At 48.0% G+C, this 22223-nt stretch overlaps 1 protein-coding gene across 5 annotated transcripts in view; it reads left to right on the top strand.

Moving 5' to 3' along the window:
- The first annotated feature begins 2615 nt into the window (after nucleotides 1–2615).
- Nucleotides 2616–22223, top strand: part of KANSL1 (KAT8 regulatory NSL complex subunit 1) — a 176875-nt gene continuing 157267 nt past the window's right edge. For 2 of the 5 annotated variants that reach the window (XM_058675339.1, XM_058675332.1), the window contains exons 1-2: nucleotides 18986–19003; nucleotides 20544–20661. The gene's annotated coding sequence lies outside the window, so the exon portion shown is untranslated. Of the gene's footprint in view, nucleotides 2628–18984; nucleotides 19004–19514; nucleotides 19532–20543; nucleotides 20662–22223 lie in introns of those variants that run through there. The other 3 variants (XM_058675336.1, XM_058675338.1, XM_058675333.1) reach the window with 3 other exon arrangements.

Raw genomic sequence — 22223 nt, 5'->3', positions numbered from 1 at the left:
TCAGGCAGCAATCTAGAAGACGTAGAGTCAGTGTTACTACCCTTCATTAAATTGCTCTTTTCAAGTCCGCAAGAAGAAGATAGATCTGTGGATCACTTGAAAAACAATCCATGAGACTTCTCTTTAAAACCTAATGAACGGGCTCGGCAGCATGGCCTGGTGGCTAAGGTCCTCGCCTTGATCCCATATGGCCGCTGGTTCTGGTCCCGGCAGCTCCACTTCCTCTCTATCTCTCCTCCTCTCAGTATATCTGACTGTAATAAAAATAAAATAAATCTTAAAAAAAAAAAAAAAAAACCTAATGAACGTGGGCCCAGCGGCATGGCCTAGCGGCTAAAATCCTCACCTTGAAAGCCCAGGGATCCCATATGGGCGCCGGTTCTAATCCCGGCAGCTCCACTTCCCATCCAGCTCCCTGCTTGTGGCCTGGGAGAGCACTCAAAGACAGCCCAGTGCTTTGGGACCCTGCACCCGCTTGGGAGACCCGGAAGAGGTTCCTGGTTCCTGGCTTTGGATCGGCGCGCACCGGCCTGTTGCAGCTCACTTGGGGAGTGAATCATTGGACAGAAGATCTTCCTCTCTGTCTCTCCTCCTCTGTATATCTGACTTTGTAATAAAATGAATAAATCTTTAAAAAAAAACCTAATGAATGTAAATTGAGGAAGATCCACTTTCTGGAAAATTTGATAAACTCTGTAATTGAACAAAAAATAGATGAGGTTAAAAACCCAGAAAAAGCTGCCATGCTAATGCAGCCTCCGTTAGATGTGAAAGAAAAATGACGATTTTTCTAAGGAAGTTAGAAAGGACCCGATCACAGCAGATCAGCCTGGTGCCCACCCCAAGCACAAGGCAAAGATTACACAGACAGAAAAAAGTCATCACGGTGTCAAAGGGCCTGAGGAAAGGGCAGCAGCGGGAGGCAATCAGGAGGAGGAGAGAGAACGCGCGCCCCCTTGTGGAGGGCACTGTGCAAGGCGAGCTGGGAAGTTCAGGAGCCAAGGAGCAGGAGGAGCTTCATGTGGCCCAGAGGCCCTGGCACCTGGTGGCCCACTCCTTCCTCCCAGAGCCCCCACTCACAGAGGAGCACAATGCCAGGGCCGCCTCTTCCCTGAAGAGGTACATCGTGGGCAGACCATCTGCTGCACCCCTTGCAAAGTCCCTCTCTGTAAAGAGGCCTCCGTTCCTTGCCCTACAAAGTCTCATCAATTCCCCACCCCCTAACATGGACAGGGACATCCCCTTCATGCCCACAGGCATTACTTACCCCTTGCTGTCATCCCCAGGGGACCAGTTGGAAAGTCAACTGAACCAGCAGCTACGGTCCCTCATCCCCAACAATGATGTGAGAAAGCTCATTTTGCAAGTGAAAACGGACTGTGTGGACCCCAAGGTGCAGCTGTCCTGCGCCAAGCTCATCTCCAGCATGGGCCTCCTCATGAAGCTCCTCAGTGAGCGGCAGCCAGTAACGGCGGCCAAGGCGGAAAGGGACACAGACCGATGGGAAGAAGAGAACTACATCAGCGAGAGCCCGGGAGGCCAGAGTGATGCGGGCATGATCAAGTCAACTGAGGTGAGGACGGCCACGAGACAGGAGACCTGCTGTTTCCTGTCGTTTAGGAAGTGTCATTAAAGCACCAAGGAGGAGGAACAGGGGCTCCCAGTCCATATCTTGTATTGGGCACATAACTTTGGCCAAGGTGGCAATTTCCCACCTTGTTCCTTTAGAGAATGAAGCAGACCTGACAAGCTAGATGAACTGTAGAGTACCTGTGTGATCATTAAATCATGTAACATTGGATCTTATGTGGCCTTGAAGATCCTATAAGTCCAGGCAGCAGCACCAGGACGTGCATCCTAAAACAGGATGTGAGGCGGGTTGGGCTCATACAAAGGCCAAGATGGAGTGCCAGGCTATGCTGGGCAAGAGCCTAGCACCTGCTGGGGCTTGTGAGATCTGGGTCGGTGAGTGGGCCAAGTGGGAGAACCTGGGAACTCCCCTATTGGGGTCAGCTGCCACTGGTGAGCACAAATTCCAGGCCTGGCTGTTGGGCAGTCTGCATAGGGAAACTCCAACTGTTGGCTAATGTGTGGGTTGGTTTTGGAGTGGGGCGGACTGGGCAGGATCAAGCCAACCTTACCTGACAAGAGCAGAAACCAGGCTGGAGCACAGGTCAAGTTCAGCTAGGCTGTCACACCTAACAGGTTGCATGAGCCTGGGATGGGAGCAGATGGAGCAGAGCCAGGTTCCAGCACCTGCCAGCAATGGTGGGACTTGGGGTAGGCTGGGTCAGGTCATGCTACAGCATCCAAACAAAGGTCATAACAGGTGAGGGACTAGGCCAACCACTGCCACGTGCAAGATCTATAGGTGGGAATAGACTTGGTTGAGGGACTAAAGGGATACACTGGCTGGGTTGTGGTTCCCACTGGTAAGCGTGGGGTTGGAATGGGAGCCGCATTCTGGTCTGGACATGGCTGCAGCGTACCTTGGCACAAGTGTGGACTGGGGCTGAGAATGCCAGACTGGGCCAGACCCCAGCACCCACTGGTGCTTGTGAGGACCAGGATAGGTGTAGGATGGGCTAGGCTAGGTTTTTGCTCTTGCTGAGCCAGGTGTGAACTGTGTCTACGTGTGGACCAGGCTAGACTGGGCTGTGATACCCAACAATAATAACTGGAATGGTTATCCTCCCCCACCTGTCTCTCCATTCTGCTTTTCTGTGATGGCTTTGATCTTGGGAGGATTCATGTCCCTTGTCTGCAATGATGAGCATTGAAACTCAACACTGATGGAGAGGAGACACCTCTGAGAAAAGGCAGACCTCTAAGGTCTCCTCATTGTACCTCATGGACATAGGTCAAAGATGAAGAGACTCTGGCCAGTCAAGGTCACGTGCACATCTTGGGATGGGAAAGTTTAATCAACAGCTTGACCCCGGGAGACTTATATGAAATAGAGGAGGCACATCCCAATAGTAAAACAAGAGGGACGTGCTAATACTGGAAGCCAAGGGAGTGAGATGAGCCAGAGAGCATCAGAGCTGGATGCCAGATTGACATAACCCTTCAGCCTTAGCCTCAAAGCAGTTCACATGTTTGCAGAGGCCAGAACCATCAGGATACCTTTCAGGTTCCCCTTTCTGGTCCCAGAGCAATTGGCCAGGGCCGTTACTGTTCAAGTGGTAACATGAGCCTTCCTTTCCATCTGGTCTCCCTGGTGGGCTCAGGGTCCTGATATGAGACACTTAGTGAAAATGTGCCCCTGGGTGTGCATTTCCTTCTCACCCATCTCCCAGCCCCTCCCAGCACCTGGGCTGTTATGTGGCTTCACAAGTACCTGCAGTGTGCAATGAGAAGAGAGACAAGCCTGCAGATCTATTTTGACAAGGTCGAAGGTCTGGGAAAGAAGACCAAGAAACTCCTGAAGAACAGACAAGATTACTTCAAGGGGTCCCCCACAGCACCAGCAGATGGCGGCTGTGCACAAAGCACGTAAGTACATTGTTTGCTCCCGTGCTAAACCACCAATGCTTTTGCTGAGCCAATTTGGGTGAGAAATACTCTTTTTAGCCACAGTAACTGGCAACTTGAAGTGAATAATGTGTCTCCATGTCCTTATTTTAAAGCCATAGTGCTCAACCATTAAGTATACTGGACACCCACATGGCTTTTAACTGTGGATTTAATTGAAGTAGTGGTAGGATCTCACTTGTGGGAGGGGAGTTATTAAATGCCAGTCCCAGCCCCAACTGCGAGAGCCAGTTCTATAAATGGAAGCACGGCCTGGGGCCACAACCTTTCTGCACATTAGAGACAGTAGTGAGGAAACACAGGACCCTAGAACAAGATGAGGGGCACTTGGTTCTGAAACTGACCTATACCCAAACTGCCCAGGTGCCCTCTTGGCATTTGCACCTGGCAGCTTCCCTGACATCCCTCACCCTCCTCAGGTCCAAGATTTCTACTTGGCTAAAGCCTGTAAGTAAAGTATCCAGAACACTGCCCTTGCTGGCTGCCTGCACTGCCCCTCACTGATTGTGGTCACTATTTGGGACATTTTGTGCTGAATCCATTTGAGAGTGATAGATGGTACAACCAGAATGTGAGAAAACTGGATCTGAGGTCACATTCTGTAGGAGAATTGTAGGCATTCTTTTTTTTTTTTAAGATTTATTTATTTTATTACAAAGTCAGATATACAGAGGAGGAGAGACAGAGGGGAAGATCCGTCCGATGATTCACTCCCCAAGTGAGCCGCAATGGGCCAGTGCGCGCCGATCCGAAGCCGGGAACCAGGAACCTCTTCCGGGTCTCCCATGCGGGTGCAAGGTCCCAATGCATTGGGCCGTCCTCCACTGCTTTCCCAGGCCACAAGCAGGGAGCTGGATGGGAAGTGGAGCTGCTGGGATTAGAACTGGCGCCCATATGGGATCCCAGGGCGTTCAGGGCGAGGACTTTAGCCGCTAGGCCACGCCGCCGGGCCCAATTGTAGGCATTCTTCTGTGGAACTGTAACACTGGTTTATGCAGAGAGCTGGGGATGGTGATGGGCTGACCCAGGCTGGACCACAGAACTCACCTAACATGAACCCACCTGATACTCTTGGGAACTGAAGCCCGGATAAGGCTGGGTGGTGCCAGGATACAGCACTCACAAACACATGCAAGGACCAAGCCTGGCAACACACCATGCAAAACAGGGCCGCTGACCCCACTGGCATATGTGATATCTGAGGTTGGAAGCAGACCTGGTAGGGGAACTTGAGGAACTTCCTACTAAGCCCCAGCTCCTGCTGGCGAGCATAAGAGCCAAGGAGGGGGGTGTGCCAGGCCAAGGTGTGGGCCTTGCCCAACTGGGCTAGGCTGCAACACCTGCCAATAAGAGCTGAGACTGCAGGTGGGCCATGTCAGGCTGGATTGATGGCACTCACCAGCATGCGCAAGATCTAGGGCTGGGAACAGGCATGGTAGAGAAACTCCAGGCTGCAGTTCCTACTAAGTGATTGTGAAAGCTGTAGGTGGGCCATTCTGGGCAAGACTGCAGCACCCATCAGCGTGTGTGTGGGCTGGGTCTGGGCCAGACTGGGTTAGTTTCTAGCAGCCCCCCCCCCAGGGATCATGAGAGCCCAAATGGGTGTGAACAGGCCAAGCTAGGTCACAGCATCTACCACATCACATGAGAACTGGGTCATCTTAGCTTGGGCCACAGCACCTGCTGGCACACACAAGACTCAGGGCTTGGAATGAGACTGCTAGGGGAATCTTAGGGACTCCCTTACTGGGCTACTGCTTTCACTATGAGCATTAGAGTTGGTAATAGGGCAGACCAGCCTGAGGGCAGACCACGCTGGGTTAAGTTGCTGTACCCACTGGCAGGCATGAGAAACAGAATGGGTGTGGGCCAGATGTGCTGGGCCATAATACCAGCTGGCAAGTATCAGGACTGGATGCTAGCCATGTGAGGTTGGACTGCAGTAGCCCCTGGCAAGAACAAGTTGTGGGACTGGGAAAGTGCTGTGGGCACTCCCTTGCTGGGTACTACCTATTGCTGGTGAGCACAAGAGCTAGGGCTGGGGATGGGTCAGGCTGGACAAGGGGGCGGCACCTGTCAGCATATGTGAATGTTGGGTCTGAGAGTGGATTGGGCTGAGGTAAGCCCCAGCACCCACAGGTGTGCACAAGAACTGGATGGGTGCTGGGCTGGGCTAGACTAGGCTGCAGCAGAGGTTGGCACCCAAAAACTAGAGCTGGGGGGGGTGCTGGTACGGATTATTGGGTGTCTTCTTTACTAGGCCATGGTACTCACTAGTACGTGTGAGGGATGGTTCTGCGGTGGGCTGGATAGGCTGGGCCACAGCAGCCATTGATTCGTACAAGAGATGGAGCTGGGAGGGAACTGACCAGGAAGCTGCATCTACCAGCATGTGCATTGGCTGCTGCAGATTACAAACTGAACCTGACCCTGTACTGAGTCAAATCCGAGGTCGCCCCAGGTGAGGTTCCTTGGGCTGCTCTCATATTAGTCTGCTGCACTCAGACCCCAGCCACAGTGAAAATCACGGGATGTGTGGTCCAACGTTGGAGTGCGTGTATCAAGATTGGGCTTTCTCAGCCAGGGCACACTGGTAAGGACACAGGGAGAAAGGAGTGCCTAACTCACTTTGGTGGAAAGGGACATTTGCACTCCTGTGTGCCCAGCGAAATGCTGTCATCTGCAGCCACAAGGAGGTCATGGCATTAAGTAAGCCAGGCAGAGAGACAAAGCGCCACTTAGTGTGGAAACTGGAAAAGATGAGAACAGAAATTAAGAAATTAAGAGAAGGACAGTGATTCTTGGGGGCTGGGAAGGGCGGGGAGGGGTGGAGAACCAAGCTCCAGGTAGACCAGAATGAGGAGTCCCAATGTCCTATTGCACAGCACAGGAACATGGGATCATGGGAATGCGCTACATACTCACACATTCTTTTTTTTTTTTTTAAGATTTTTTTTATTATTATTATTGGAAAGCCGGATATACACAGAGGAGGAGAGACAGAGAGAAAGATCATCCATCCGATGTTACACTCCCCAAGTGAGCCGCAACGGGCCAGTGCGCGCCCATCCGATGCCGGGAACCAGGAACCTCTTCCGGGTCTCCCAAAAGTGTGCAGGGTCCCAAAGCTTTGGGCCGTCCTCGACTGCTTTCCCAGGCCACAAGCAGGGAGCTGGATGGGAAGTGTAGCTGCCAGGACTAGAACTGGCGCCCATATGGGATCCCGGGGCTTTCAAGGCGAGGACTTTAGCCGCTAGGCCATGCTGCCGGGCCCAATACTCACACATTCTTGAAAAAAGCTGCAAAAGTACTGGTGTCTACCATATCCAGATGTGGGGATATAACGCAACATGCTTCCTTGCTTCCAGACGAAAGATGGATTCCCAGTGAAACTGTTGGAAATGTGTAGACAATGGAATGCTGGACTATTTGACATTGTAGGGGTACACTTAAATAAGAGACTGATGGAATTATGATTCCTTACGAAGGACTACACTATTGTAGCAAAATGGGGAAAATCTGTCGGGGGGTGGGAGTTTGGGGGGATTCCAGTCTATTTGAAATTGTGCCACATAATTCAAAAATTCAAAATAAATAAATATATAGATTTAAAAAGCTGCAAAAAAAAAAAGATTGGGCTTTCTCAATTGCTAATGCCTGTGCAGTGGACAACATGTCCAGATGTACATAAAGAACATGACAACCAGTTCATCTAGACCAGCAGTGGACATCAGCAGCTTCATCACAGGATGGAAAGCAGAACAGCCTAGAAAATTCTCCTAGCCAAGCTTTGCAGCACGTTTCTGGGTTTGTGGACCCAAGAGATCTTGGAAAGATTTTCTCAACCCTGGAACAATGAAACCAATGACTTCACAGAACTATCAAAATCGCTCAAGTGACACCCTTGGAATACTCTTCCCCACACTGGGATCTCTAAGGTGTCATCAAATGACTGTCTCCTATGCCTGGCTGGTGATGTAGTTTGACAGTAAGGAGCAGCCCCTTTGCTGCTCCTCTATGGAAACCTGAACAAAAACCCTGCAATGTATGTCCCACTGGGTCCTGTGAAGTTGTCCTGAGCCGAGGTCCTGGACCATGGTGTGTGCACTACATACAATGGGCTGTGCCCTGAAGAAAGTGACCTTGGCCGAGGTGGTTCTACATTTCTGTAAAGGTATATTCAAAGTACCCAAAATATGTGATCAACATGTAATCAATAAAATGCTAATGAACCGTTATAAATGTTTTCATGTCATGCCTCTGGAACCTGGTGTGTGCTGACTGCGTACTTATGGCACATCTCAGCTTGGACTAGCCACAGTGCTAGTGCTCATGGCTACCAGCTTCAAAAGCTCAGCACTAGTCCATTGTGGTCTCTGTTTTAAGATATTCTTTGAGAGACAGAACTGGGCTGAGAGTGGATCTAGGGACCAGGAACTCCACCGAGGTCTGCTGGGGAAGGGGGAGGGGGCACAGGAGCAGGGATCTGACTACTTGAGCCATCACATCTGCTCCCCAGGGACTGCACTGGCCTGAAGCTGAAGTCAGGAATCAAAACCCGATACTCTGAGGTGTGTTACCACTAGACTCAACAGCGACTCATGCTTACTTATATGCGCAGGATCTGCAACATGTTCCTTATAGAAAACTTTTTAAAATGCCTGAGAGCCTTTTTCAAAGATTTACTTTATTGTTGTTGGAAATGCAGATATATACAGAGAGAAGATAGAAAGATCTTCCATCCACTGACTCACTTTCCAAGTAGCCGCAGCAGCCAGAGCAGAGCCAATACAAACGCAGGAGCCAGGAGCTTCCTCCTTTTCTCACACTGGTGCAGGGTCCCAAGTAAGTGTCTGAAATGCTAATCCTGGCTTAATCCATTTGTGCTGCTGAAACAAAATGCCACAGGCAAAACTGATGAACGATTGACTCTTATTTCTCATGGTTGTGAAGGCTGAGAAGTCTACGACCAAAGTGCCAGAAGAGGAGAAGCTACAGTGTTGAGCAGTGGCAAAGGGCCTCTCCTGCTGATGCTTACACTGGCGTCCATGCTGGCCACACCAGTGTTCTCTTTATAACTAGTTGTTACCCTACACATGCACATGTAATACCTCTCCTTACAGGTATTTCCAAAAACTCTTGACAAAAGAAGAAAGCACTCTTGGAGGAAAAAGAATCCTAACATAATCATCCTATTACTAAAATATTTTGAGGAGTTGGCAGCCTGGGTAAAGCAAGAATTGATTTCAACTTTAATGGGGGAGAAAGGAAAGGGAATCTGGTAAATGATCATTGGGTTTATGGGCAGTCAGTTCCTTAGCTATGTGGACTAGGCCTTTGTGGACGGCGAGAGCTGTCTCTGGCATTCCGGAGCTGGCTCATGCTCTTCCTCATCCCCAGGTTCCCCTAAACCCAGCAAGATCCCTCTGTAACAGCCTGGCTTGGTCCACTCTGTTGTTCCCACTCCATGCGCACTAATAGATGGAACCCCATCTTCTTTTTTTTTTTTTTTTAAAGAATCATTCTTTTTATTGGAAAGCCAGATTTAGAGAAAAGCAGATACAGAAATATCTTCCATCTGTAGACTCACTCCCCAGGTGGCCATAACAACCAAAGCTGAGCTGATCCAACGGCACGAGCCAGGAACGTCTCCCATGCAGATGCAGAGTCCCAAGACTTTATGCCATCCTCCAGTGCTTTCCCAGGCCACAAGCAGGGAGCTGGATGGGAAGTGGAGCAACCAGGACATGGGATCTTGGTGCATGCAAAGTGAGAATTTAGCCACTGAGCCATTGCACCAGGGGCCCCATCTTATTAATCCTCACATTTCAGGACCTTGACAGTACCTAACACACAGTAGAGAAATTCATATTTTAAAATTCTTTTAAAGATGTATTTATTTCTTTTAAAGGCTTGGAAAGAGAAAGAGAATTACAGAAACAGAATTTCAATTTCTGGTTCAGTTTTCAAATAGCCACAACAACTGGGGATGGGCTTGGCCAAAACCAGAATCCAGAAACCCCACTTGGGTCTCCCACATGGGTGGCAGGAACAAAAGTGCTTTGTCTAGAACCTGCTGTGTTCCCAGAAGCATTAGAAGTAAGCTGGATCAGAAACAGAGCACCCGGGACACAAACTGGGACTCAAAAAAATGTAGGCATTGCAAACAACAGCTTGACCTGTTGTGGCATGCCTGTTCCAATATTTCATTTTCTTTTTTTTTTTTTTTTTTAAGATTTATTTTTTATTTTTATTACAAAGTCAGACACACTGAGAGGAGGAGAGATAGAGAGGAAGTGGAGCCGCCGGGATTAGAACCAGTGGCCATATGGGATCGAGGCAAGGACCTTAGCCGCCAGGCCACACCGCCAAGCCCTCCAATATGTCATTTTCAAAACATCACTATCTTCGGGTCCAGCATGAAGGTGTAACAGGATAAACTGCCATCTGCAACATTAGCATCTCCCAGGCTTTGGGCCATCCTCCAATGCTTTCCCAGACCATAAGCCAGGAAGCTGGATGGGAAGTAGAGCAGCTGGACATGAACTGGTGCCCATATGGGATCCCGGTACATGCCAGGTGGGGATTTCGTCCCTGAACCACCGTGCCAGGTTCAATACATAAATGTTTTTAAAATATATCATTTTAATGGAATATATTTTTATGATGGTCATTTGGTACATGTATTCAATTATAATGATCTAATCAGATTATCCGATACTTCTATCTCCTTAAAAATTTTGAAAATAAGTGTTTTATTTTTAAAGATATATTTTTAAAAAGAGGGATCTTTCATGTAGTGTTTCACTCTCCAAATAGCTGCAACATCAGGATCCAGGAACTTCCTCCTGCTCTTCCACGTGGTTACAGGGACCAGGAGCCACCCTCCATTGCATTCCCGGTCCATAAGCAGGGAGCTGGATTGCAAGTGGATCAGATGGAACCAGAACTGGTGCCCACATGGAATGCCAGTGCTGTAGGTGGAGGTGTAGCCTCTTGTGCTACTGTGCTAAGTTTTTTGGAGTCCCAGTAACCCCTGCTCACCTGTTACAGGAGCACAGGAGTCGCCTCTCGGCCTTTTGGCTAAGATTAAGTGTGAAGGAACGCAGATCATTTTCCCTTGTCCTTGCACAGACCTGTTGCTAAAACCTGAAGCATAGTTCTGTTTGTGAAGCTATTTGTCTCGTTTCATTTAAGTGTGTTAGAATGTAAAACCTTTATGATCCAGTTTTTAGAAAGACTGGTCTAATACCATATTTGCCTTGTCTTATACACTGTATTTTAATCTATAATTAAAATTCTTTGTTCTATGAAAAAAAAGTTTTGACTAATGAGTAGCTGTCCCTGACTATGGGGTGCAGGTAGCATTTCCACAAGCATGTGCCATGTGTGCTGATCATGTCAGATGGCTCTCATCTCCCCCTCGTTGTCACTACTATAGGTCCGGGGACCTTTGAATCCCTCTCTTCTATAAGCATCACTGAAATTCAGATGGACAGCAACTGAGTTTCTGAAAGCCAGTATTTAGTTAACTCACTTTCTTGAGGTGGAGGAACTCAGGATTCTGTGCTGTCACTTAGAAATAGAGCCACTGTGTATCAGCCTACATTTCACTCCAGCCCAGCTGAATTCTTCTGCCCAATGACCTAATGACCACAGAAATTAAAAAAGAGGATATTGGGGCCCAGCGCGATAGCATAATGGTTAAGGTCCTCGCCTTGAACGTGCTGGGATCCTATTTGGGCTCCGGCTCTAATCCCGGCAGCTCCACTTCCCATCCAGCTCCCTGCTTGTGGCCTGGGAAAGCAGTTGAGGACGGCTTTGGGACCCTGAACCCACGTGGGAGACCCGGAAAGAAGTTCCTGGCTCCTGGCTTCGGATTGGCGCAGCACCGGCCATTGTAGCCACTTGGTGAGTTAATCATCGGATGGAAGATCTTCCTCTCTCTCTCCTCCTCTCTGCACATCTGCCTTTCCAATAAAATAAATAAATATTAAAAAAATGAAAAATAAAAAAAGGAAATTGGAGGCAAAGCGAATAAAAGGAAATGATACGTGATAGTGTAAGAGATGGAAACACAAATGAATGAACATGGGAACATCTCTCATCTTGGGCTGAGATCTTTTCTCCCAGGAGGAGAAACAGCCTAAGATCTGAAAACAGCATTAGCTGTGGCACACACACTATGTGAAGTCCCCGGTTTGGTCTTTAGAATTCAGGGAGAGGATAATATTGCTGACAGAGCTGAAAGAGGCCTGAGATACTGGCCTGAGAGTCATTCTACAGCTGCAGTATGATCAAAGCTCTCCTCTTGGAACTTCCTGACAGAGGAGTTACGAGACCCGGACTGTAGTGCCACCCTGCCATTCCCAGACGACTTGGCCACAGGGAGGCTCAGTGTCACAGGCAAGCTGATCCACTAAACCTAAGAACAGGTGTGTTTCTTGGACCTGATGTGATGGCTCAATGGCTTCACATCAGCTCAGCTTCAGCCACTGTGATCATGTGGCGGGTGAACCAGAAGATGAAAGATCTTTCTCTCTGTAAATCTGATCTGCCTTTCCAATAAAAATAAAACAAATCTTTAAAAAAAGGAAGGAAGGCAGACAGACAGACGGAGAAAGACAGACAAAGGAAGAAAGTAAGAGGTCTTTTTTTTTTTTTTAGATTTATTTTATTTTTATTACAAAGTCAGATATACTGAGAGGAGGAGAGATAGAGAGGAAGTGGAGCTGCCGGGATTAGAACCGGCGCCCATATGGGATCCCGGCGCATTCAAGGTGAGGATTTTAGCTACTATGCTATCTCTCCGGGCTCAATATGCTTTTCTATTATACAATACACTTAAATAGTGTTTAACTCGTGTCTTTTTTTAAAAAAGATTTATTTATTTTTTATTACAAAGTCAGATATACAGAGAGGAGGAGAGACAGAGAGGAAGATCTTCCGTCCGATGATTCACTCCCCAAGTGAGCCGCAACGGCTGGTGCTGCGCCGATCTGAAGCCGAGATCCAGGAACCTCTTCTGGGTCTCCCACTCGGGTACAGGGTCCCAAAGCACTGGGCTGTCTTTGAGTGCTCTCCCAGGCCACAAGCAGGGAGCTGGATGGGAAGTGGAGCTGCCGGGATTAGAACCGGCGCCCATATGGGATCCCGGGGCGTTCAAAGTGAGGACTTTAGCCACTATGCTATCGCTCCTTGCCCAATATGCTTTTCTATTGTACAATACACTTAAACAGTGCTTAACTCGTGTCTTGAATCACTGAAATTACACAGATTGATCTTAGCAGCTTCACCTGCAGATGCATGTCTTTCCCCCCACAGAACGGTGGGAATGTTGTATAAAGAGAACTCAGCGGTTCTGACTTTGCTTCTTGGTCCCTGCACTTGCCACCAACTCTCTGTGCCCTTCACTGACTCTGAAGTGGGCAAGGCTGAAAGGACAAAGAGCCACCGGTGGCCTTAGTTTCCCTCCCTTGCATGCCACCATGTCAGAGAAAACATGGTAAAGTTTTTTTTTAAGATTTATTTATTATTGAAAATAGCAGAGTTATAGAAAGGAGACAAAGATCTTCCATCCACTGGTTCACTCTCCCAAATGGCCTCAACGGCCAGAGCTGAGCCAATCCCAAGCGAGGAGCTTCTTCCAAGTCTCCCATGCAGGAGCAGGATCCCAAGGTTTGGGCTTTCCTTGGACACTGTTGCAGGCCATTAACAGGGAGCTGAATGGAAAGCGGAGCAGTCGGGACTTGAACCAGTGCCCATATGGGAAGCCAGTGCTTGCAGGCACAGGATTGATCAGTTGAGCCATTGTGCCAGTCCCATGGTACAGTCTTGTTTGTTAGGATGCTACTGCCTTCTTTCTGAGTTTGGCGCAAGCTCTGGTGCTATGCAAAGAGAAGCCTCTTGGGGCTGTGGGTGTAGAGTCTGCTCAATCATGCACATAATGTACTTATCTTGCGCTTGCTCTGGGTGACAGTCAGACATCACAAGGCCACCAGAATTGACACGCCCTAGCTGTGTATGAATGGGGGTAAGAGAGGCTGATATCTAACTGCAGATGACTTCTGCTCAGGCAATGGCCTCATTGTTCCTCTGCACTTCACTTGGGAAACTCACATTCTAAAATGAAGTTATGCAGAATTTCAGGCCAGCAAGAGCCGAGCACAGCACCCATCTCAATTTACTTACCCAGCTCCTATTAGATGTGTGTAAGGCTTTGTTTCCCCTCATCTTTTGCTTGTATAAACTATGTTTAGTTAAGAACACATAAACTATGTATATAGAGGATACCAAAAAATGTGGGAGCAGAGAAAATATTTACTACACTTTTTTCACTCTAGTTAAGATGCTTTAATATAATTTTAATTATTGCCTCTGGTTGAGATTCTAACATCATTCTTTGAACAACTGCATGATAACAATGAGATAAAACAGCTCCATGCTTCTTTTCTTCTTTTTTTGGGGGGGGCGGTGGGGTAGAAACTATATCAAGGAGATAGACCTTAGGCAGGGCCCAGCACAATAGCTAATGGCCAAATCCTCAGCCTTGCACACCTGAGATCCCATATAGGTGGCAGTTCATGACCTGGCTGCTCCACTTCCCATCCAGCTCCCTGCTTGTGGCCTGGGAAAGTAATAGAGGATAGCCCAAAGCCTTGGGGCCCTGCACCCTTGTGGGAGACCCAGAAGAAGCTCCTGGTTCCTAGCTTAAGATTGGCATAGCTCTGGCTGTTGCATCTGCTTGGGGAGTGAATCAATGGATGGAAGATCTTCCTCTCTGTCTCTCTTCTCTGTATATCTGACTTTACAATAAAAATAAAATAAATCTTTTTAAAAAAGTGCCTGCCACATAAAAGTGCACAATTGATGTTTTAAAGAATGAATGAAGAAATTTCTGAATGTGGAATGGTTGAATGAAAGGCACAGACATTTGTAATTTTGATGTCTTTTGCCTATTCTGTGCAGATATTAGAATGATTTGTTTTCACTAGTGACGTATAACAATGGCTATTTCCCCATTCTGTTACCAGTGCTCTGATAGCAAACTGGTTTTTTTTTTTTTTAATCTCTGTGTTATCCTTTCGATGAAAATATTTCAGGGGCATGTTAAGTGAAAATGTTTTGGTGAAATTGAGCAACTTTTCAATTACAGTCCATTTTTTCTATAGAATTTTTCTTAAAGTATTTATGGTAAACTGTGGACATATAGGAAAGTACATAAAACTTTTTTGAGATATTTTAACAAATAGTTACAGAGAAAATTGTTGTATGTGTGTGACTTGGTCAGCCTGCTGGAACCACAATTCAGCCATTGCAGGGTTTTCCTGTCTGGGGAAACAAGGACCAGTTCTGCTGTGGCTGTTTTCGTATAGCATCCTGCTATCTAACTTGCTGCATTTCCTCATAAAGTAGCCAGTGGTGGCACTGCTGGGGTACAGACAATGCACATCTAAGTTTTACTAGGTTGTAGCAATCTTTTCCAAAGTGGCACGACCAGCTCATGCCTCCACCTGCAGATGGCGAAGCCTGTCAGTTTTTATTGATTGATTTCGTAGGAGGCTTTTTTACATGGCTTTGGAGAAGTTTGCTCTTTGTATTATGGGCAGCAAAAAAAATATTCTTTCCTTTTCCTTTTTTTTTTTTTTTTAAGAGTTACTTCTTTGAAAGGCAGAGTTACACAGAGAAGGAAAGAGACACAGAGAAATCTTGCACTCACTGGTTCACTCCCCGGGTGGATACAGCAACCACAGCTAGGTGAGACTGAAGCCAGGGACATGATCCAGGTCTCCCACATGGGTACAGGTGCCCAAGCACCTGGGCCATCTTCTGCTGCTTTCCTAGGTGCGTTAGCAGGGAGCTGCAATGGAAATAGAGTTGTTGGCAGTTGAATTGGTGCCCATATTGGATGCCTGTGCTGCAGTTGGTGGTTTAACCTGATATACCACAACACCAGCTCCTGTATATCTGACTTTGCAATAAAAATAAAATAAATCTTTTTAAAAAGTAACAAATCACAAATGTTATTTAGAGTTTTTGTAAATATCTTAAAATGATATTTGTTCTCCTTTGTGTCCTCATAATTATGCTGGTCAACAGGTCTGCCATTAGATTATTATTATTATTATTTATTTTACAGATTTATTTATTTTATTACAAAGTCAGATATACAGAGAGGAGGAGAGACAGAGAGGAAGATCCTCTGTCCAATGATTCATTCCCCAAGTGAGCCGCAACGGCCGGTGCTGTGCTGATCCGAAGCCGGGAACCAGGAACCTCTTCCAGGTCTCCCACGCGGGTGCAGGGTCCCAAAGCTTTGGGCCGTCCTCGACTGCTTTCCCAGACTGCCAGAAGCAGGGAGCTGGATGGGAAGTGGAGCTGCCGGGATCAGAACCGGCGCCCATATGGGATCCCGGGGCTTTCAAGGCGAGGACTTTAGCCGCTAGGCCACACCACGGGGCCCAGACTATTATTATTTTTTAAAGATTTTTTTATTTTTATTACAAAGTCAGATATACAGAGAGGAGGAGAGACAGAGAGGAAGATCTTCCGTCCGATGATTCACTCTCCAAGTGACCGCCATGGTCGGTGCTGCACCGATCCAAAACCAGGTGCCAGGAACTTCTTTCCCAATCTCCCACACAGTGTAGGTTCCCAAGGCTTTGGGCTGTCCTCAGCTGCTCTCCCAGGCCACAAGCAGGGAGCTGGATGGGAAATAGAGCTGCCGGGATTAGAACTGGCGCCCATATAGAATCCCGGCACATCTAAAGTGAGGACTTTAGCCACTAGGCCACGGCGCTGGGCCCAGGTCTGCCATTAGATTATTTGATGCACTAATAAAAATCACATGTATTGGGCCCCGTGTGGGGGCCTAGTGGCTAAAGTCCTCACGTTTCATCCACTGGGATCCCATATGGGTGCTGGTTCTAATCTTGGCAGTTCCATGTCCCATCCAGTCCTCTTTTGTGATCTGGGAAAGCAATCAAGGATGGCCCAAAGCCTTGGGACCCTGCAGCCAAGTGGGAGACCTGGAGGAAGTTTCTGGCTCCTGGCTTCGGATCGGCGCAGCACTGGCCATTGTAGTCACTTGGGGAGTGAATCATCGGACAGAAGATCTTCCTCTCCGTCTCTCCTCCTCTCTGTATATCTCATTTGCCAATGAAAGTTAAAAATATGGGCCCGGCGGTATGGCCTAGCGGCTAAAGTCCTCACCTTGAATGCGCCTCAGGATCTCATATGGGCGCCGGTTCTAATCCTGGCAGTTCCCCTTCCCATCCAGCTCCCTGCTTGTGGCCTGGGAGAGCAGTCGAGGATGGTCCAAAGCTTTGTTATCCTGCATTCGTGTGGAAGACCCGGAAGAAGTTCCTGGTTCCTGGCTTCGGATTGGCGCAGCACCAGCCATTGCACTTACTTGGGGAGTGAATCATCGGACGGAAGATCTTCCTCTCTGTCTCTCCTCCTCTCTGTATATCTGACTTTGTAATAAAAATAAATAAATCTTTAAAAAAAGTTAAAAATATATCTTAAAAAAAAATCACATGTATTGGGCCTTATACGATAGCCTAGTTTCTAATTCCTTGCCTTGCACTCTCCGGGTTCCCATATGGGTGCCAGTTTGTGTCCAAGTTATTCCACTTTCCCATCCAGGGCCCTGCCTGTGGCCTGGGAAAACATTTGAAAATAGCACAAAACCTTGGGACCCTGCACATTCGTGTGAGACCTGGAAGAAGCTCCTGCCTCATGGCTTCAGATCAGCTCAGCTCTGGCTGTTTTGGCCAGTTGGGAAGTGAACCAGTGGACGGAATAGTTTCCTCTCTCCTTTCTGTAAATCTGTCTTTTTAATAAAAATAAATCTTTTTTAAAAAAATCAGGTGTATTACAGTTACATTTGAAAGATATTCAAAACCATATTTTATTATAGTTTCCTTTAAATCCCTATGTATGTTCTTTATACATTGAAAAACATTCGAAGGAGTGGGCATTTTACATAAGAGTTGAGGTTGGCCACTTCAAAAGTGTTCCAGAGTAAAATGCTGGCTTTGGGTTCTGGCTGCACGTCAAATCCCTCTTCCTATCCAGCTTCCTACTCATGTGCCCCTTGTGTGATGGCTTAGACTTGGCCACCCCCATGGGCGAGCTGGATGGAGTTCCAGGCTGGCTTAGCCCTGGGTGTTGCCGGGGCCAGGGGGACAACTGCAGTGTGAAGATATCTCTGTGTGTGTGTCTTTCAAAAGTAAATAAATAAATATTTGAAGGAGAACAAACAAAACCGTTCTGAGAAGGGTCCTGCCAAGAGTCTGTGGTGTGCTAAGCTGAGAACACTATGGGTATTTTCAAGCCTACAGAGTGCCCCTGAAGTGATCCTAAAAATCAGAGGCTCTTAGTTTCATTGCTTGATTTTTTTCCCAGAGATTAACTCCCCTTACTTTCTCACCTCTTCAACATTCTGCTTCTCTCAGCTCTCTCACCTTCTTCCTCATCCTCCTGACTTTAGCTGGGGGTGTTTTTTGACATGGAGAGGGATTTGCTCTTTTCTCAAGTCAGATGCAGGGAGTCCTGAAGCTTCTCTGAGCCAGGGACCCCATGTTCTCTGCGTCCATGACTGTAGTCCCGGGACACCTTCTTCACGCATTGAAATTCTGGTATGAATAATTGAACACATCAAAAACCAAGATTCTGCTCCAAATTGTGTTCTCAGTTTTTTTTTTAGATTTACAACCTCACATTACTTAATGTGTTAAATCAATTAACATTTTTTTAAATCGGTTAATCCTGAATGATTTGAACAATATTATACGACACAAAAGATAGACGTCTTCCTCCAACCTGGTCACTTAGGCACTCAGCTACCAGGAAGTGACCACTGTGACCAGCCTGGGGTGATTTCTGTTTCTGTCCTAACATGGGTTTTATCAAGCCCTGCCCTTTTGGGAACAGATGTGTGTCCTTTCCTCTCCAGGCCCTGGTGACTGTGTAGCAGGTTGGCTTTATACATATTTGTATGTCTGTATTTGATATTCATCTATAAAATCTCCCCCTATGGCCTTCTGGCCTTGAGTTTTCATCACGTGGCTTCCTGGATGGAGAACCCAGAGGGGTGAGGGGGCAGGGGTTGGGGGTGATGGAAAAGAGAACCCAAAGGGGACTTTAGGGGGTTCAGAGAGGCCTACTGGTGAGAAGCACTGCTGGCATTCCCAATCGTAGTGCCCCACGTCTCAGGGCCCCGGCCAGTCCTCTTGTTTCAAAGCGTCTCACTTCCAAGGGCCCAGACCGAGACAGAGACAGCGAGATAGAGAGACAGAGACGCCGAAGCACCAGCATCCCTCTCCCCTCTGTCCCGCCCCATTGCCCAGACGGACATCCTCCCTCAGCCAATGGCGTCCACGAAGAGTCCCTGAAGAGCCAATGAGAGGCAGAGGAGGGCGGAAGATTTCCCCGCCCTCACTCTAGGCTTGGTTGAGCCGTGCAGGTAGGTCTGGGGCTGGGGGAGCCGCCTTTGGCACTGGTGCCCTGGGGCGTGGGGGGCACAAGGAGGTCGGGGTGATGGTAGGGAAAGGAAGGCGGCTACTACCGGGAGCCTGTGAGGAGCCTGCCCGGCCTGGGTCGGGGAGTCGAGGGGCCCGCCGAGCGGGCTCCGCCGAGGGCCCTGGAAGCGGCTGGGCTTGGGGGAGCGGGGATGCGTGTGGGGTACTGGGAGCCCCCGGCCCGTGCCTCGCAGCTGGTCCGGGCCGCAGGTTATGGGGCCTAGTGGCCAGCGAGCCTGGCTGCCCGGTCGGGGGCCGGGGCCGGCGGCAGCGAGCGGAGCCCTGGACGCCAGGCCGAGGTGGGACGGACCGACGCCGAGAGGAAGGGAAGCGGCATCCCGTGGGCCGCCCCCTCCCGAAGCCCTCCGGGGTCGGGGCCACGGCCGCGGGCACCGCTGGACTGGAGTCCACTCCCCCGTCCACCCCTCGCCAGCCTGGGGCACGGGCCGGAGGGGTCTCCCCGCTGCGGGAAGGTGCGGAGTAGGTTTGGGACTCGGGTCCGAGGTGGGGGAGGGGTGAGAACTCGGGCTCTCCCCCTTTCTCTTCAGCAGCTGTCTTGGAGGTGGGATTCGTTGGAGGGGCCTTGAAACCCACCACAGACTTGGGTCCAGGGTCAAACTCCTCGCACCCCACGTCCCCCCACCCCCACCCCCAAATCTGATGGGCGGGGAGGAAAGAGATGACAAGTCCCAAGTCTTTGGAGCCGGAGTGCAAAGGCATAGCAGGAACAAACCCACTCCAAGGAGTTTGATTTTGTAATTTAAATGATAGTACTTTAGTCCTTTATCCCCCCGTTTTTTTTTGTTTTTGTTTTTTTTTTGGAGGTTTGTGCAGTTATTTTTGTCCCTCCTCGGGCAAGCCTCCATTTTAAGGGAAGCAGTAACTGGTTAAGCTGGAGTTCCATTCTGGTCCAGGACTTGAATTATGGGGTCCTAGCAGAGGTCATTTAGTCCCTCTGCCGGGCCCCTGTGGAATCGACCACCCTCCCATCCTCAGAATTAACTTGTTTGGGTTTCCTTTTAGGGATCTCTTGGGGGGGGGGGGGAGTGTCTTTTTATTTGCTTGTAGCACTTTGTTAGTAGATTTTAGTGTTTTATGTAGAGTTGACTCTGAAACAATTTAATAAAATTTAGATCAAAATTATCAGGATTTCTAATTTGCCAAGTAAAATTATGGCAGAGTCTAGTTTTAGATGGTTAGTTAAAAAAAATCTTTCCATAATTTTTGTGAAGTACTCTAGATATTTTTTTTTCCTTTTTTGGGATTTTGATTTTTTGCTTCTTTGTTGTATTATCTAAAGTATTACACACGTATCTTTTCATAGGAAATAGCTTCACATATATGCATTTGCGTTTTTCCAGAGAGTACTCTGTTTTGCTTGTCATTTTAGGATGAAGAGCCAAAAAAAAGCTGAGATATCTTAAACTGTTTGCAGATTCTGAATTTTTTTGGGGGGAGGATCTAAATGAAAGCTCTTTCTTTCAGATACCACCTGAAAACCTGCTGGCACCTGGTGACTAGCGGTCAGATTCCCTAATCACTCCTCTCTGAGTCTGGTGTGAACCCCCCTGACACTATGCTTGCTATTTGGATGCCTCTTAAGGTAAGATGTGTGTGGATTTTTTTTTTTTTAATTTAAATTGGCTTTATTTTGTTTAGAATTGAGAATATTCTGGTTTTTTGAATTTGCTGTCTTCGGTCGCCTTGAGCTGTCCCTTCTTCCCAGGATTGGTTGTTACTCCTTACCTGATAGTAGTGAAGTCCCCATGTTTGCTTTTTATTATAATGGTGTGTTCAGTTATTTATTTTTTAGCTTTAAGTTACGACTACTTACCTAGTTACAAAATTTTGTTCTAGTCCTCACAGAGTGGTTCCACTTTCAGCTTCCTTTGAAATAAGTACTTTAAAGTCACAGGTACCAGGGTGTGTCCTGGTCTTGCAAATCAGTGGCTGATTCATGGGTTACAAAAGATGTGTCATTAACTATTTGTTTACTCTGAAACTTGGCTTGGTCTGTCAGAGCATTAGGAAGCTAAGGGGTTAGGTGTCCACCTCCTGGGAGAGTCCTGCTGCTCCTGCTCTTCTGAGGAGATCTGACTCGCTTTTTTCTCAACAGGTGGCACTTGGGCCAAGTCTCATCTCCCGGTATAGACCTTATTTGGGCAGAGTGGAGAGATACCCTGTAGATGCAGAAGCTCCCAAGAGTGTGTTAGTTCTCTTGGGACTCTTCTAATCTCCCTTCTACACGCGGCCAGTGCTGTCTCCCCTGGGATGAGGTAGAGGGCACAGCTGAAGACAGGAGTATGTGTAAGAGGAAATGGAGGAAACACCCAGAGACGGGCGTGATGGAAACCCACCACTGGCTTCGCTTGTCTTTGGAGTTGTGTGCCAGTCTAGTTTGTCATGTGGCAGTCTGCCCTGTGGAATTCCAGATGAATGCAGGGGAGAATTGAAGGATTTGGCAGTTTCTGCAAACTAAATATTTGGATTCGGGTGAAGTCTTTAGTTGATAGAGTCTGCTGTGTTGAATGGAGAGTGGTTACCTGGGGGTAGAGGAGGTCAGAATGGCAGGTTTTCCAGCTGTTCCCTGGGAACATTGGAAGGCTGGCATGGGGAGCACAGACGGGCCGGAATAGGCAGCTTCTGCTTAGCAAGTGACTCCACCTGGACCCAGCAAGGGACTGAAAATGTAGGATTTAAAGAAAATCAATGTATTGTTTTTTTTTTTTTTTTTTGGCAGGCAGAGTTAGGTACGGACAGAGAAATCTTGCATCTACTGGTTTACTCCCTAAATGTGCATAACAGCCAGTAACGGGCCAGACTGAAGTCTGGAGCCTGGAATTCCCTCCAGATCTCCCACACGGGTAGCAGGGTCCATCTTCTGCTGCTTTGCCCGGGCGCACTGGTAGGGAGCTGGATCAGAATTAAAGCAGACAGGACCTGAACTGGCACTCACATGAGATGTCGAAATTGTAGCCAGTGGCTTAATGTGCACCACACTGGATTCTGTGTTAGTTCCCTTGGTTTTATTTAATGGATAGGATCCATAGAAGCTTGTTTTTAAAGATATTTATGATGTTTACAGTTTCACTTCCAAAGCCCTCAGTAACCTTTGAGGTTGTGTTGAAGGCCTCTGGCATGGCAGGAAAACACAACCGAAGCTGG

Source organism: Ochotona princeps, chromosome 17 (assembly GCF_030435755.1).
Source record: "Ochotona princeps isolate mOchPri1 chromosome 17, mOchPri1.hap1, whole genome shotgun sequence".
Lineage (NCBI taxonomy): Eukaryota > Metazoa > Chordata > Mammalia > Lagomorpha > Ochotonidae > Ochotona > Ochotona princeps.
This window is presented reverse-complemented; position numbering and strand designations above follow the sequence as displayed.